Source organism: Amblyomma americanum, chromosome 7 (assembly GCF_052857255.1).
Source record: "Amblyomma americanum isolate KBUSLIRL-KWMA chromosome 7, ASM5285725v1, whole genome shotgun sequence".
NCBI classification, from domain to species: domain Eukaryota; kingdom Metazoa; phylum Arthropoda; class Arachnida; order Ixodida; family Ixodidae; genus Amblyomma; species Amblyomma americanum.
The window spans coordinates 46,644,256-46,657,713 of NC_135503.1; positions in this window are offsets into that span (position 1 = coordinate 46,644,256).

The following is a 13,458-nucleotide window of genomic DNA, read 5'->3' on the forward strand; positions in this document are numbered from 1 at the left end:
GCGTTGACTGGTTTCAGAAAGTTTGGAAACGCTTGATTATTGCACCCGTCGCAATGTTTTAGCAAAGAATACTTGAAACTAATTCGCTACTCCAGCAGTACTGCATCAAATTTCCTAACACCCAGTCAATTCTTTGTTTAAACGTTGTATATATTTTTTTAATGCGGTGTGCTTCTTTGGTTGCAGATTGCGCCTTCTTCCCTTTTATTTTTTTTGTTGAAGCAACTAGCCAGGTGCATGTATAAATTTAGATTGATTCGAGAGTTGACCAAACTCAGACAGTCTGATAAATAACGCAAATAACATCTGGTTTTAAGAAAAACAAACAACCACTAGCCCAGCCAATGAAGCTGAAGGCCTGCCAAACAGAAAGTGCCCTAATGAAGAGCTCTAACATTTGCAGTATCAGAGAGCAAGCGTTTAGCACAATAACGTTCATAACTTTTTGCCCCCCCCCCCCTCCCCCCCCCCCCCCCCCCCCCACCATCCTTTTCCACTGCGCACCCCTAGAGGATAAAGTTTCTTGCAGCCATTTTTCCTGTTTTTCCTACAAACCGTGCGCACGATGATTATTACTCGCGAACAAGTGCCTTCAATAAAGTTCAGTTGAGATTGTGCACGCTTGGTCTTATGTTAGCTCCCATCCGTTTTGCTTTTAACGCAGCTTATCTTCTTTCAGAAAAAAAAAGACTCAGAACACAACACAAAAGTGTGAAGCATTGAAAGCATACAGTGCCTAAAGGTAAAATTTATTCAGGAAAGTGCCAATTTTGACTGCTGGCGGCAACCCTGAGACAATTCGCTGATATCGCGGCTTCCCGTTGACACGTTCCTGCAGTTGGCGTGCGGAATACCGATGTGTGGAAGAGGAACGGGAGATTCAGGGCAAACACTAAACGAACAACGCGTCATGAACCCGAGCACGTCGACCAACGAAACGCAAGAGCAGAGAAATGACAAATGAAACTTTGTTGCTATTTTTCGTTCTTTCTCCTTTGGCAAGTAGCTTCACAATCCTCAGCTGTCGACTCTTACGTTCCGCAGCGCAGGATAGGTTCCTAAACTGAACAGCTCATGCCGCGGTACAGACTTCTAACGTTAAAAATAGGTATAATTGTTATCAGTCTAAAACAGAAATACATTTGTGTCTTCCTCACGTAGACAGCAACCCTTTTGTCCCAAATAGTGCTACGGCAAGAAGTTCAACGTTGTTTCCGTTGCAGCTATCCGGCATTGTTGACCTCCCTATAGACGAAGTAACAGGCGTCCCCCTTTCCTCACTACCAGTACGCCAGAGTAAACAAGAGAAATCCGCAGGCAAATACCAGTGAGCGAGGCTGACGTAAACAGATCACCGAACCAGGCTGCACGCAGGCTGGCTCGGTATTTGTTTTCCCAGGCGTTCATGGCTACAGGGTCTTGCGGAGTGTGGAAACAGCGCTCCGTTGCTGGTAGCTTGGGGCGTTTGCTTTGCGCGCCCCGCGGTGTTTGCGGTTCGGTAGACGGTTCGAGGTGGCTGGCCTTGGTTTGCGCCCTTCAGCTCTCGCGAGTCAGGCTGGCCGAGAGCTTCGCTTTGATTTCGCGTCTCTGGTTGTGCCTCCCAGTACCGCGGACGTTATTGATTGCCTTCATTACGCTCTGTACTGCGACTGCGCGCCGGCGTTTCTTGCCTCCGCTTTAGTAGGGTTGGGTAGAGCAAACAGATCACTCGATAAACGGGATATGCAGTATACGCGTGACAAGCAAGTTGGGAATTTCGGTTTAAAGCTGGAGAACAGCCTGAGCGTTAAGACATCAAGGAAAGAGAGTAGTGAGCTTAAGCACAGCGGAGGCGCACTGACTGACAAGGTTAAGGGACCAATCAGGAGCGCGTGCCGGCTGTTCCGGTAAACGTCGATGCCAATAGGCTTCCGCTATGCTAGAAATGTGCAGTTGGCCAGGCGTAGTAGACGATATACTGTTGGCATTCGCGTTCTGTTTCTGTGGACCTCTCTACAGATCCGCCGCGCACGAGATGCATGCGCCTATTGACATTGTCACCATTCATTCCTATTTGCTCCTGTTTGTGGGCTAGGCTGTCTAGGATTGACTTTCTTGTTCGAATAACCTATTCCAGACACACAATCATTTCGGGAAAACTTTTCTCTCCTATGTATTGCACAAATTTGTTTGCATCTTTCTACCGACGTATCTGGAGTTACAAATGCAGGTGAGGACAAGTTACTGTCGTTTTTAAAAGTAACACCCCGATATAGGTCAAGTGCGCCGGTCTCCACGGCAGGAGGGCTTCGTCAGCTAGCTGAGATCGCTGAAATTAGACTCCTTTTGATTATTAAAATATTACTCGCTCGCTTTTCTTCTTCGCACTGAAATAAACATGATAGTAATTTACTCTGCGTATAAGCTTTTTATGTTTTTATGTTTCTTTTAAAATAAATTCCTTATCGCCGGTAACGAAGCCAGCTCTATGCAGGAGCAGGCAAATGGATATGGCGCATGGGGGGTCATATGTCGGGCCAAGGCAGCTGGTTCCTCTTTACGCTAGTGACACCTCTGGCGCCACGATGATCGCGCAAAAACCGATAACCAACTCTTATGATAGAACGTCCCGGTTAGTCCCAGAAGGGGAACATGGGGCGCTAACCGGAACATGCTAGCGAACTGTTTGGTTCTGCATTTTTCACACGTTAGCAAAGCAACAAGCGCGAACAAAGTACAAAAATCAAGAAAATGGAGAAATAGAGACGTTTGTTGCAATTCTGGTGCAGCGAGCTATGTATTTTTGGACAGCGTTTCAAGCCTGAAGGTGAAGACCAGCCCTTTGCCATGGAGGCGCTGAGTTCTCATGAGCGGCAATCCCGAGCTGAAGCAAAGCAGTCTCTTGTGCTGCGTCCATCAATCATTGGCCGACATTCTGCCACTTCGGGTCCATTCTCCTGCCAGGCAGCAAGTGCATTAGGCGATGGAGCGCTCCAAAATCTGTCAAAAACTGGCAGTTTTATGTTCTACCTTTTTATAATTTATAAGCTCTTGCCTCCACGCCTCAAGCGCTTCCTGGTTTACACATAGCCATCCGAAACCTTAGCTGTCGCGTATGTTTATATTAGCAGCCTCTTCTTCAGTATAAGATGTTTCATGATATACTCGGTTTTTTTTCTGTTTGGTGTAAAAGGCTGTCATCAACTGCTTGCCTCTCAATATGCAAGTATAGGCAAGGTCGGTGAAAATATGCGCCTCCTATGATGAGCATATAATCCTGCATTGTGATCAGTCTTGTAGCTGTCGCTTCTCTACGTGAGAAATAAATTGCGGCGCACTGGATTGAAGTTTATGCGAAAGGCGCCTCTGGCATCGAAAAAATGCAGTTGACTTAAAGTCGGTCAAACAAGAAAGATGCTCTCAATGTTAAGGATAACGTTGCATTACATTAAATTATGTGGTTTGGTGAAAGGCCCTTGCAAACCCCTTTTTTTGAGCGTACTGGCTCTGGAAAGAAAGCGAACGGGAAAATCCGGACATAAAATTTTCCAGGCGCTTTTAAGTCACATGCGTACATATTAATAATGGGTTAAATGTTTATCGCTCGACAACGCTATCTAGCGCATGTAAATTTTATAACGAGCAGTGCAGCAAATATGTCTATAAGTTACAGCATGAATGCTCTTTGAACAGGATGAATATTTAGAACATCGTCGAATTTAACGAACAGCTTTGTGAGGGCAATTACGGAATGCAATATGAGTCACTTTCAATTAATTTTACCTGTGAACAAAATGAATGAAAGCAGAGTTTAATACTGGCTGCAACGTAACAGAAAAGAGTTCAGAGTTCTGTCCACATTTTATCCCAAGAAAGCTTGTAGTCCTTGGTCTCTCATGTAGAGGTTCTGTCTGTACTATAGGTACAGAGTAGTTCGAAGATATCGCAAGCCTAGAAAAAGGTCATTTGGATGCTTTTACATTTTCGTAGTCAAAGCGGCCAATGTCTTAGCATTTGTTCACATGAGTATGTGAGACTTCATTACAGCGCACCGACATAGTTTTTGTCGTATGAATGAATACGATTACCATACCCTGCGCTATCGTTTTTGTCTTTTTTATTATATTTTTCTATATAATGCCCAAAATATTAGAGAATTAAGCAATAAAATGAAAGCCACGATCTACACATTATGCCAACTAATTTATTCATAAATGTGTCTTTTGCGTAGGAAAAATTCGGAGTTGATTATTTCGGATCCAACCGGCGGCATGTGGCTGTTTTTCTTAGTCTTTCTAATCAGTTCTATTTAAGCCGTACAAAATTGCACTATTAACTTCCGTTTTAGGAACACCAGAAATAAATAATAATTCTAGAAACATTCTCCTCTGCTTTCCTCGGTTGCGGTGAATGTTGGCTTGCGGCATTTGTGTGCCGCAACCAGCCCCTCCTTTCCCTGCACTTGTCTGGTCAATTCTAAAAGGAGCTTGATAAGCTTTTGACTCGGGCGTCAGACTAAAACGAAATCTATAAATCGCATTTAGACTAAGCGGCAAAACAAATAATGCTTGATTGTACAGGTTTCGCATCCTTTTTTTTTTGTTCAGCGGCCATATTCTTTTCAGCCATTTCTTGCACTATTACGTCAGTCCCAACTATCTACCCCTACCAATCTCCGCATTGAAAGTTGTTGATAGATGATGAACGACACAGGGCCTGAACGCAATGCCGCGCCCAAACACCGACCTAAACTTGAGGGTGGGGCTTCCCCTTACCCTCGAGGCGTACGCTGCCTCACCGGCTGTAGGAGCTCAGAAAGAAACTTTGCGTATGAATAGGGATAAATGCGGCAAGGAGATGGATGAACAGGCTTGATTAGCCGCCGCGGTGGCTGGGTGGTTATGGCGCTCGGCTGCTGGCCCGAAAGACGCGGGTTCAATCCTGGCCGCGGCGGTCGAATTTCGATGGAGGCGAAATTCTAGAGGCCCGTGTACTGTGCGACGTCAGTGCACGTTAAAGAACCCCAGGTGGTCGAAATTTCCGGAGTCCTTCACTACGGCGTCCCTCATAGCCGGAGTCGCTTTGGGACGTTAAACCCCCATAAACCATAAATTAAACCAAAAGGCTTGATTATACGCTGCGAACCGCGAGGCATACGCTGCCTGGCCGTCTCGGTGGGTCCGTTTGTTCGATACGTTTCTACCCCTAGAGGAAGGAAGCGCCGATATTTGTACAGGGCAGTGCGGCTTTAATAGCTTGATAAAAAGGCACCACACAAAGCAGCCGGGAAGGAGACTGTGCATCAAGTCAGATGGATCTCCAAATGCATTGAGCGTGTGGTTTCAACAACCGTTGGTTAGACAAGTTAGAGGCATGCAACGCGACACGGGGCACCACGCTGTAAAACTTCTTTACGTGTCACCGCCTAGCCCAAAGCCCCTCCTTAGAGATATGCAGTCTGATTCAGAAATTTCTCTGGCAAAATTCACATCTTAATTAGTCGTTTCAATGAATTTACACTTTTATCGCCTCTCTATTACAAATCGTGCGCGTGATTAGAATTCGCCACACTGGCTATTCAATAGCTTCCAAGCTTTGATATCGCTTGCCCCGCTCAGTTTTCAAAGGGAAGGAGTGAAACTGGTCCTGAGCACATATTACTGCCCTTTATGACGAAATATGTAAAAATACCTCAAACGTACACCCTTTGATGAAGAAGTGCGCACCAAAGCTAGAAGCAGGTAAAAGGTAAACCAACGGTTTGGCGGAAACTTACCTGGGCGTTTAAGCGTGTGTGCAATAGATGTGAAAAAGACACAACTTTTCGTGTCGAATATAGCATAGACAGCTGAGCATTAGTTCAAAATTAAGATGGACATGGCAAGAGGATTAGAGAGGGTTTTTGTACGTGGCTTTGCGAAAGGGCTATCAACTTGGTTCAAACAAATAGCGAGACAACTCGGCATGGCCTGCTGGTAAAGTATATGTGAAGGAAGCTTTGAAGAAACAGCAAATAACATTTGCATATTTGATAACTTCACGCAGGGCATACATTACGTCTATCTCAAAACAGTAACAAGGGAAAGTTCCCAGGTATACAGATTTCTTTCTTGTTTTAAATCACACGTTTACTCAGTAACACGTCCTACGTCTTGGGCCAATCAGCACAAGGTAAATAGTTCATATTTTGGTTTCTTCTCCAACGTGTCAGTTGCAGTAGCCAAATGGCAGTTGAGGCCACAAGCAGACTGTGATCTCATCAAGCTAATGGCAGTTCCTACACTGAGCCGATCTCAACTTTCTGGTGTAAGAATCGAGAGCGCAAATCGCAGGTAACCTCCTAAGGTCAACTACGTTCCCACATTGGGCGTTAGTTTATTCGCGCTACATTGCAAAAGTAGTACGCCATTGCAACAATCCATTCAGTAAAACCGACGCCTTCACGAATGGTGAAAAATTTTCCGGTGCCCGCTTTTTCACCGTGAGCTGTTTGAGCTGGATACGTATTTCTGAAATGTGAGACGCTGACGAACAATAGATCTTTAGAGTTCTCGCCTTCGTTTCGCACATCGTGCTTTTTTTGTTTTGGTTAAAGGGACAGTGAGGAGAACTCTATCAATTTTTTTTTGTTAGCAAAATCTGACAGCCCGGCATTTCATGGCTTTGTTGCCGCTTGTCCGGGAGCGAAAGATGCATTTATTGCAAAGAAATTTGGATTCGAAGTTGAAAAAGTTTTTCCCGTCCTCCGATTAAAACTCGGCGCACTCCTATGACGTCACGGCGTCCTCTTATGAGTCATCGGACGGAGTGACGTGAAACGTGACGTAAACGCAGACTGCGTGATATCTGGAGGCTAGCGGTGCGGTCTAGCAGTAGCCGAAATGAAAGCTACCACCGCAGCACGTTGAAGGCATCTATCGGCCGGTCGCTACCGTCGCATTGTTTACGTTTGCACCGGCGTCTTGCCAGCGTTACAATGAATCCCGTTCCCGAACCCGACAACGAAGTTCTCGCAAAAAGTCCGTCCTGCATTTCAGCGATCTCAGCACCACAGATCGTGCGATTCTTTTGTGGGCGCACGGTTAGGTCAGGCGCCGGCGGGTCGTTTCCCCCTTCCTCAGGGAGCAGCCGTTGCTAATAAAACAACTTAACCCCAGTGCAGGGAGTCGCGAGGAGCGAGGACAAGGTCGGCGCGTCGCGCATCGGACGCTGGCCGGTGCTTTGGGGCCAATGGATTCTGATTCCTTGAACAGCGCTGTTGCATGGTGCGGCAGGCGGCGTCGAGGATGTTTCCCAGGGTTGCAAGGGCCAGGTTACCTATTTTTATTTTGCCAGAAAAAAAAAAAACAGATGGGTGCTCCAGGGCGCTCGCGTTTATATTTGGCGGCTTGAAATTAAAACCGACGCACGACGCTTCAACGGGTTCAGCGCGTTTCCGGAGGCACGGGGTCCTCTGGATCGGGCTCTCTCACCGACCTGCATGTACCTTCAGATGTGTACTGTGAATGGATTAAATTAGCCGAGAGCTCGAAGAGAACAGCTCCGCCCAACTGCCCAAGCTATTGAATGGAGCCGCAAACAAACGAGTTGGAGGAGAGCGGAGTCACGGTCTCTGCAGGTTCCAAATTCTTTTTCTTAAGTGCCTTGTATCCTGTCTCCCGTCCAAAATAAACAATTTCCGCTAAGTAGTTTGAAGTTGAATGGCACAAGCGGGAACGTTCCGCCAGACGAGCGTACGAAGACACAAGTGCTATTTATACTGCTAACTGCCTTGTACGATCACCGACCATCGTGCCACCGTAGTTTTTCATCGACCGTGGTGATCATCTGACCAGCCTTAATAGGCTCCTTCAAAAGTTAACTAGCACTTGAAGCGGCACTTGGGAGTTCCTCTGCTGTTCGGCGCTTGTAAATCGAAGCGCGTCAAAAACATAACCACGAGGCACGCAAAGCTCATAGACGCGAAGCGCCATAACAAACTGAAACACTGCTGGCCGCCTGTGGCGCCACCAAGCATCGGTTTTCTTTGCTTCCATCATTCAGGTTGTCTGCTCGATAAAAGTGCTCGATTGTTTTCAAAACAAAAATTACTTCAATATTGAACCACGCAACTTTCGTTTGTCAGCCTCAGAGATTCGTGGCGTCCATGGCGGAAGGAAATTTCCTCCAAGGTGGCGTCTCTTGTCCTATGACGTCATAACGCTTGTACTTGCGAGATTGGCCTGTAGCGACGATACCTGTATTTGGTTCTTGCTATTTTCTACGTTGCAAGAGCTTTGTTTTCAGTAAGAGTGGAGTTTTTGTGATCAGGAACTGGTATTCTATCGATACAAGCTAACTTCAATTTCTCCTCAGTGTCCCTTTAAGGTAATGTGTCTCTGATCCCAAAGAATTTCTCTGTGTGTCCCATGCTGCAGTGGTCGAGATCGTGCTGATTTTATTGAACGTCATAAGTTCGTGCCAAAGTTCAGTGCTTTAGGAAGAGCGCCATTGTAGTGGTGAGGCAATAACGAACTATAAATTTCCATGCAGGCTAAGTGCTCTTTTTTTCAGGAACTCTTCCAATAACATCAAGCTTTATAATTGTTGCATTCATTCGGTATTATATCAATAATTACGGAGAACATTTCGGCCCCGTCCCTGCCGTTCATTGCTTCGCACCACCTTTCCTTCGGGTTTAAATTACAATTGGCTGTCTGAGGAGAACATACCTCGCTCTTTTCTGACTGCCACATCGATTAGTTAAAATTTTTTTTTTCTGCCTTTGAAAATTCTGCGTGCGCAGACTTTGCCGATGACCGGACTTTTATAGCGACATTTAAGAAATGGACCATGGCTTTAGTCTCGAGTGTGCTATTTGTTTTTATTTTCTTCCCCCAACAACCATCTATCAATTCTAGAGCTGCACACTCTCTTAAAAACAGCCATTCTGTTTGGAGCTGAGCGTTTTCCGCCAAAGGGGCGAACTACAACCGACTTCAATCCGAAGGAGCTCAATCCTGCTTCTCTGCAGCCGAAGAGGTCTTCACAAGGAGTCCAAGCAGCCAAACGCATCGATTAAGAAACTGCTGGGCCGACAAAACCATTTCCTGGAGAAATGATTTACCGAGAGGGAGTTTTCAATTGTGGTTGCCGCCGCACCTTTTTATCGTATTTTTGTGGCACAGCAAACTTCGTGAGTGCTGTCTTTTACAATGCTGGGATGTGAGGAACTCCTCATACGATTAAAGTTGAATGGCTGTCGTTTTTGCTGTTACGTGCTCCGTAATGCCGTCGCAATTTTCGTGCACTAAGCACGAAACTCTGTGGGTCTCTTTGGAAAAGTGCCAATGCTAGGTTTGGAGTTAGAGATGAATATACCTATACCGCTATGCCAGTCCTGAATATCCAGAGCGGTGGTTCAGCGGGTACGGGGCTCTTTTGCCAAGAGCGGTTAAGGCGGCCTTAGTCGGATAGTGGGCATGTTCTAAAAGTCTCGTGTGTTGATATTTTGGTGCAGGTTAAGGCAGGTTTCAAGTTTGTAAGCTTAAAAATTTCGGCGACACTCAAGCTCCTCCTTAACGGTATAGCGCAATATTGTTAATGGGTCCCTTCAGCGGCCTGAGGTCCCCTTTCACTTCGCTGCCCCAGATACCGTTCATGCTTTTCTCTTTCTTTTGAAATTATTTTTTATAAATTTTATTCTATTATATTTTCCCCCTAAGTGGTCGAGGGGTAGCACGTCCGGCTCTCGACCCAAGGGACAGCGGTTCGTGCCTCGGCTCGAACATTTTTATTTTAAACCCAATGGCTTTTATTTCTTCATACGCCCCACGCAATGGTAGTGGAATGAAGTGATGACTTGGTAGACCAAGAAGGAATTGTGTAGTGACGTCGTCACTATTGTACTGTATGATCGTGGGGTGTTTGAATTACCCTTGCGAGGTCATGTGCTTCTTATGTCACGACCCTTTCGACTAACCCGGCTTTTCTGAAGGAGGCCCTTAATAGTATCGCGTTGCGAATCGAGCCCAACGTAATGTGACGCCATTACACTTTCTTGGATGCATCCACCTGACTCGAGGCGTGCTGAAGACACGTGTGGGATTAGGTAATATTTGTTGACGGCAGAACGCAACTGCACTTGACATGCAGAAAATCCGTCAAATTCAGCGTGTTATATGCGAGAGTTATATTATAGTGGTTACCTCCTGCTATTAGCTCTTATGGTTAATTTTTCACCTTCTACTTTCGTACACAACACGTGACATCTTTCTTGATCCGTGTTGACGTCTTCAGCGCTGAGGGCTGATCAAAAAATAAACGCGGATAAATGACATCTTAGTCGAAATCAAAATGCAGAAATGGGCGTGGGCACGGCATGTAATGCGAAGACAAGGCAACCGCTGATGCTTAAGGGTAACGGAGTGGATTCCAAGAGAAGGCGAGCGTAGCAGGGGGTGGCAGAAGGATAGGTGGGCGGGTGAAATTGAGAAGTGCACGGGGATACGCTGGCCGCAGCTGGCAGAGGATAGCGTGTTATACGCACCATTCACTGTGTGCCTACTGCCTCGGAAACAACGTCGAGTTGTCCACTGAACCGAAGTTTCTGTCCGTGGCTTGCTTGCGTTCTTGGATGTCAACGAAATGCAGCTCAGTCTGCAGGTTCTAGAGCATACGTGGTGGGTTGAACGCATGCTTTAGAAAAGCCAGAATGTCTACATTTAGGCCACTAATGTTTTACATGCCTCAAACTGGCATGCGTGTGCTAAGCCCCCCCCCCCCCCCCCCCCCCTCTACGGTGATCCGTCTCTTATACTGTCAGGAAGCGTTCTCTTTTATACTGCATGCACACTATATGTCAATCGTAAATGGCTTAGCGGCCCTCGCTAGCATCGTGGTCGCTAGCATCATGGCAGATGTCATGGTGTGCCAGTATTGCGGCAGTGCACGCTGTCCTGATCTGTTTCGCTAGTTTGGCAGTGTTCGGACTTCCACAAGGGAAGCGAAAACCATGGTGCTCCTGACGGCGAGGAATTTCATGCATGATCCAAAGGCGGAGCTAACGCCATCTGGGGCGAACATTGCAAATATGCTAAGATAAGTAAGTGCCTCTGCAGAGAAGTTTAGGGCTTGGCTCGACCACAAAAGACGTCCCCTATGTATCTAATAGGTTCCTACTTCTCTCTTACTTAACAAACCATTTTCTTCAAAAAATGCCATCTCTAAATAAACAGCTCATTCATTCATTCATTCATTCATTCATTCATTCATTCATTCATTCATTCATTCATTCATTCATTCATTCATTCATTCATTCATTCATTCATTCATTCTCAAGCATCGATCATCATCTTAGTGTCGTTTTATAAAAGTCTAACACGAAACTTTCTTAGCTGTCATCTAGTATGTCCTCTTTAACGAGGTTTTCAGGCATCCAAATAAAATAGAACTGAAAACGGCAACCGGTTTGCAACTTAAAAATACAAGCTCTGAGCAGCGTCTGACTTCCGCGATTCACTCTATATATAGGTGTGTTGCTCAACCGAAAATGCTGCGATTAAAGTTTTGCCGCGCAGTTGATTAAGCAGACCTACTCACTGTGAAAGACGAGGAAAATTCTTTTAACGAGGCTGTGCTTATTACCTCTTCTGTTGGCCGATAGTTACTCATTGTTGCAGGGCCGATATTTCTTAATAAGTTACACAAGTAGGTTACACTCTTCACGACGGGGGGATACACCATCGGACTACGTTGCAGGGGAGACAGCGGGGCCCCGAGGCCACGTCACACGCAGCCACCGAAAAGCGCACTTGATAGAGTTTCAACGTTGCGTCACTGTAACTTGCTTCGAAGTTGTAGTCAGACACATTCAACCACCATCACCTAAATCTGCAGGCAACTTGTGCCCGATGCGAGTTAAACCAGTCTATCAAGAATATCTTTGCTCTATTATTCTCTAGCTATAGTATATTAGCGTTGCCGAAGGTGCAATAGCTGTAAGCCCATGTCTGCAGTATTCTTGTTTTAGCCGGAACAGTGCTGAAATGGCCGCAGGCCTTAGCGACAAAGCATGTCAGCTGAAGGTGCCAGCTTGTGGCATAAAGAAAGATTAGTATGATCAATCAGAAAACTCGAACGTTATCTTACTAACTTTGATTCGTACAAGGCCAGTTTTGCAGTAAATAACAAACACGAACGCTTTGGTTCACTGGCGTATGTTTAGCAAAGCGACAAATGAATGCATCTCGCTTTTTCAAACACGTTGGATCGCCACACCTGCTTGTCATTCGACATGTAAAGAGTTATTAGGTGAGCGTAGAGTGGTTTAAGTGTGTAAACCATGTGGCCCTACTGTTTTTTCTCACTTTCGTCTTTTTTTCACCTTGCGACAAATGCAGCCCTACGACGAAAAGACGTCCAAGCTCGAATGTGGTGGGGGTCAGTTCGAAGAATCACAGGCGTGAGCAGGTGAAAAAAAAACGGCCGTGGCTTAGCTTGGTTAAGCCTGGTGATTGCGAAGCAATAGTGTGTTATTCTCGGATCAGTGAATCATCTAAGAGGAAGTCATCGTCGAATCGTCGACGATGCGGTAACACTCCATTTTCTCCGCGTCGTAAGATATGCCCACTCGGTGCTTGCAGTAGCGTTCGTTAAAGTACGGTAGCGTTACGCCGTAATAAATGTTGGGGTTATTGTCCCCGTCCAAAATGCGATACAGTTTGTTGTACGTCTCCTCGTCGTCTTCACGATGCATTAGCGGTAGCTTGTATGTTTCGGCCACGTTGTAGATGGCCAAGTTGTCTGCATAACACCCCCCTCGTTCGTCGGTCATCTTAAGTTTGCCCCACTTGTGCATCTGCGTGTCCGGCGTGTCGCTGGTTGCCCCGGGGTCCGGCGGTAGACCCATCTTGCGTCTTACAATGTCGTTCTTGTAGCGCGGTACGCGCTCGTACGCGTCGCCTATAGAGACCTCGTCCAGGTAGCAAAACGCGTTTTTATTGTTTTTGTTGAACATGGTTCGAGTAGACCGCTTTATGGGGTTGGGCGGCGTCTTTGACGGACCGCCGAGACGACGGTATGGCTCGAACGGCGTGCACGACGTGGCTTCACACACACTCTTCGTGAACGCGAATCGACCGTTGCTACACGTCAAACCGTCTGGGCACGGGTAATCCACTGGAAGGGGTTCCCACGTTACGGCGTCGTCGCCGAAAAACTTAAAGTCGTCTATTCCCTTGGCGCGCCAATGTTCGAGCAACTTCTGAGGAGCGGAGCTGTTTTATACAGCTGGTGTGACGTCACTCTGACCGTAGCGCCCCTGGTGAGAGGAGCGGGAGTTAGGCCGCCGTTGGTGGCTACCGCCGCGCCTCGCGACGGCGTGAGATGGGGCCCCGTTTTTACACAGCTGGTGTGACGTCACTCTAGGTCACGTGGTGTGACATCACGCAGCGAGGTCACGCTAAAGGTCAATGGTGCCTACCACCGCCTCGCCACGGA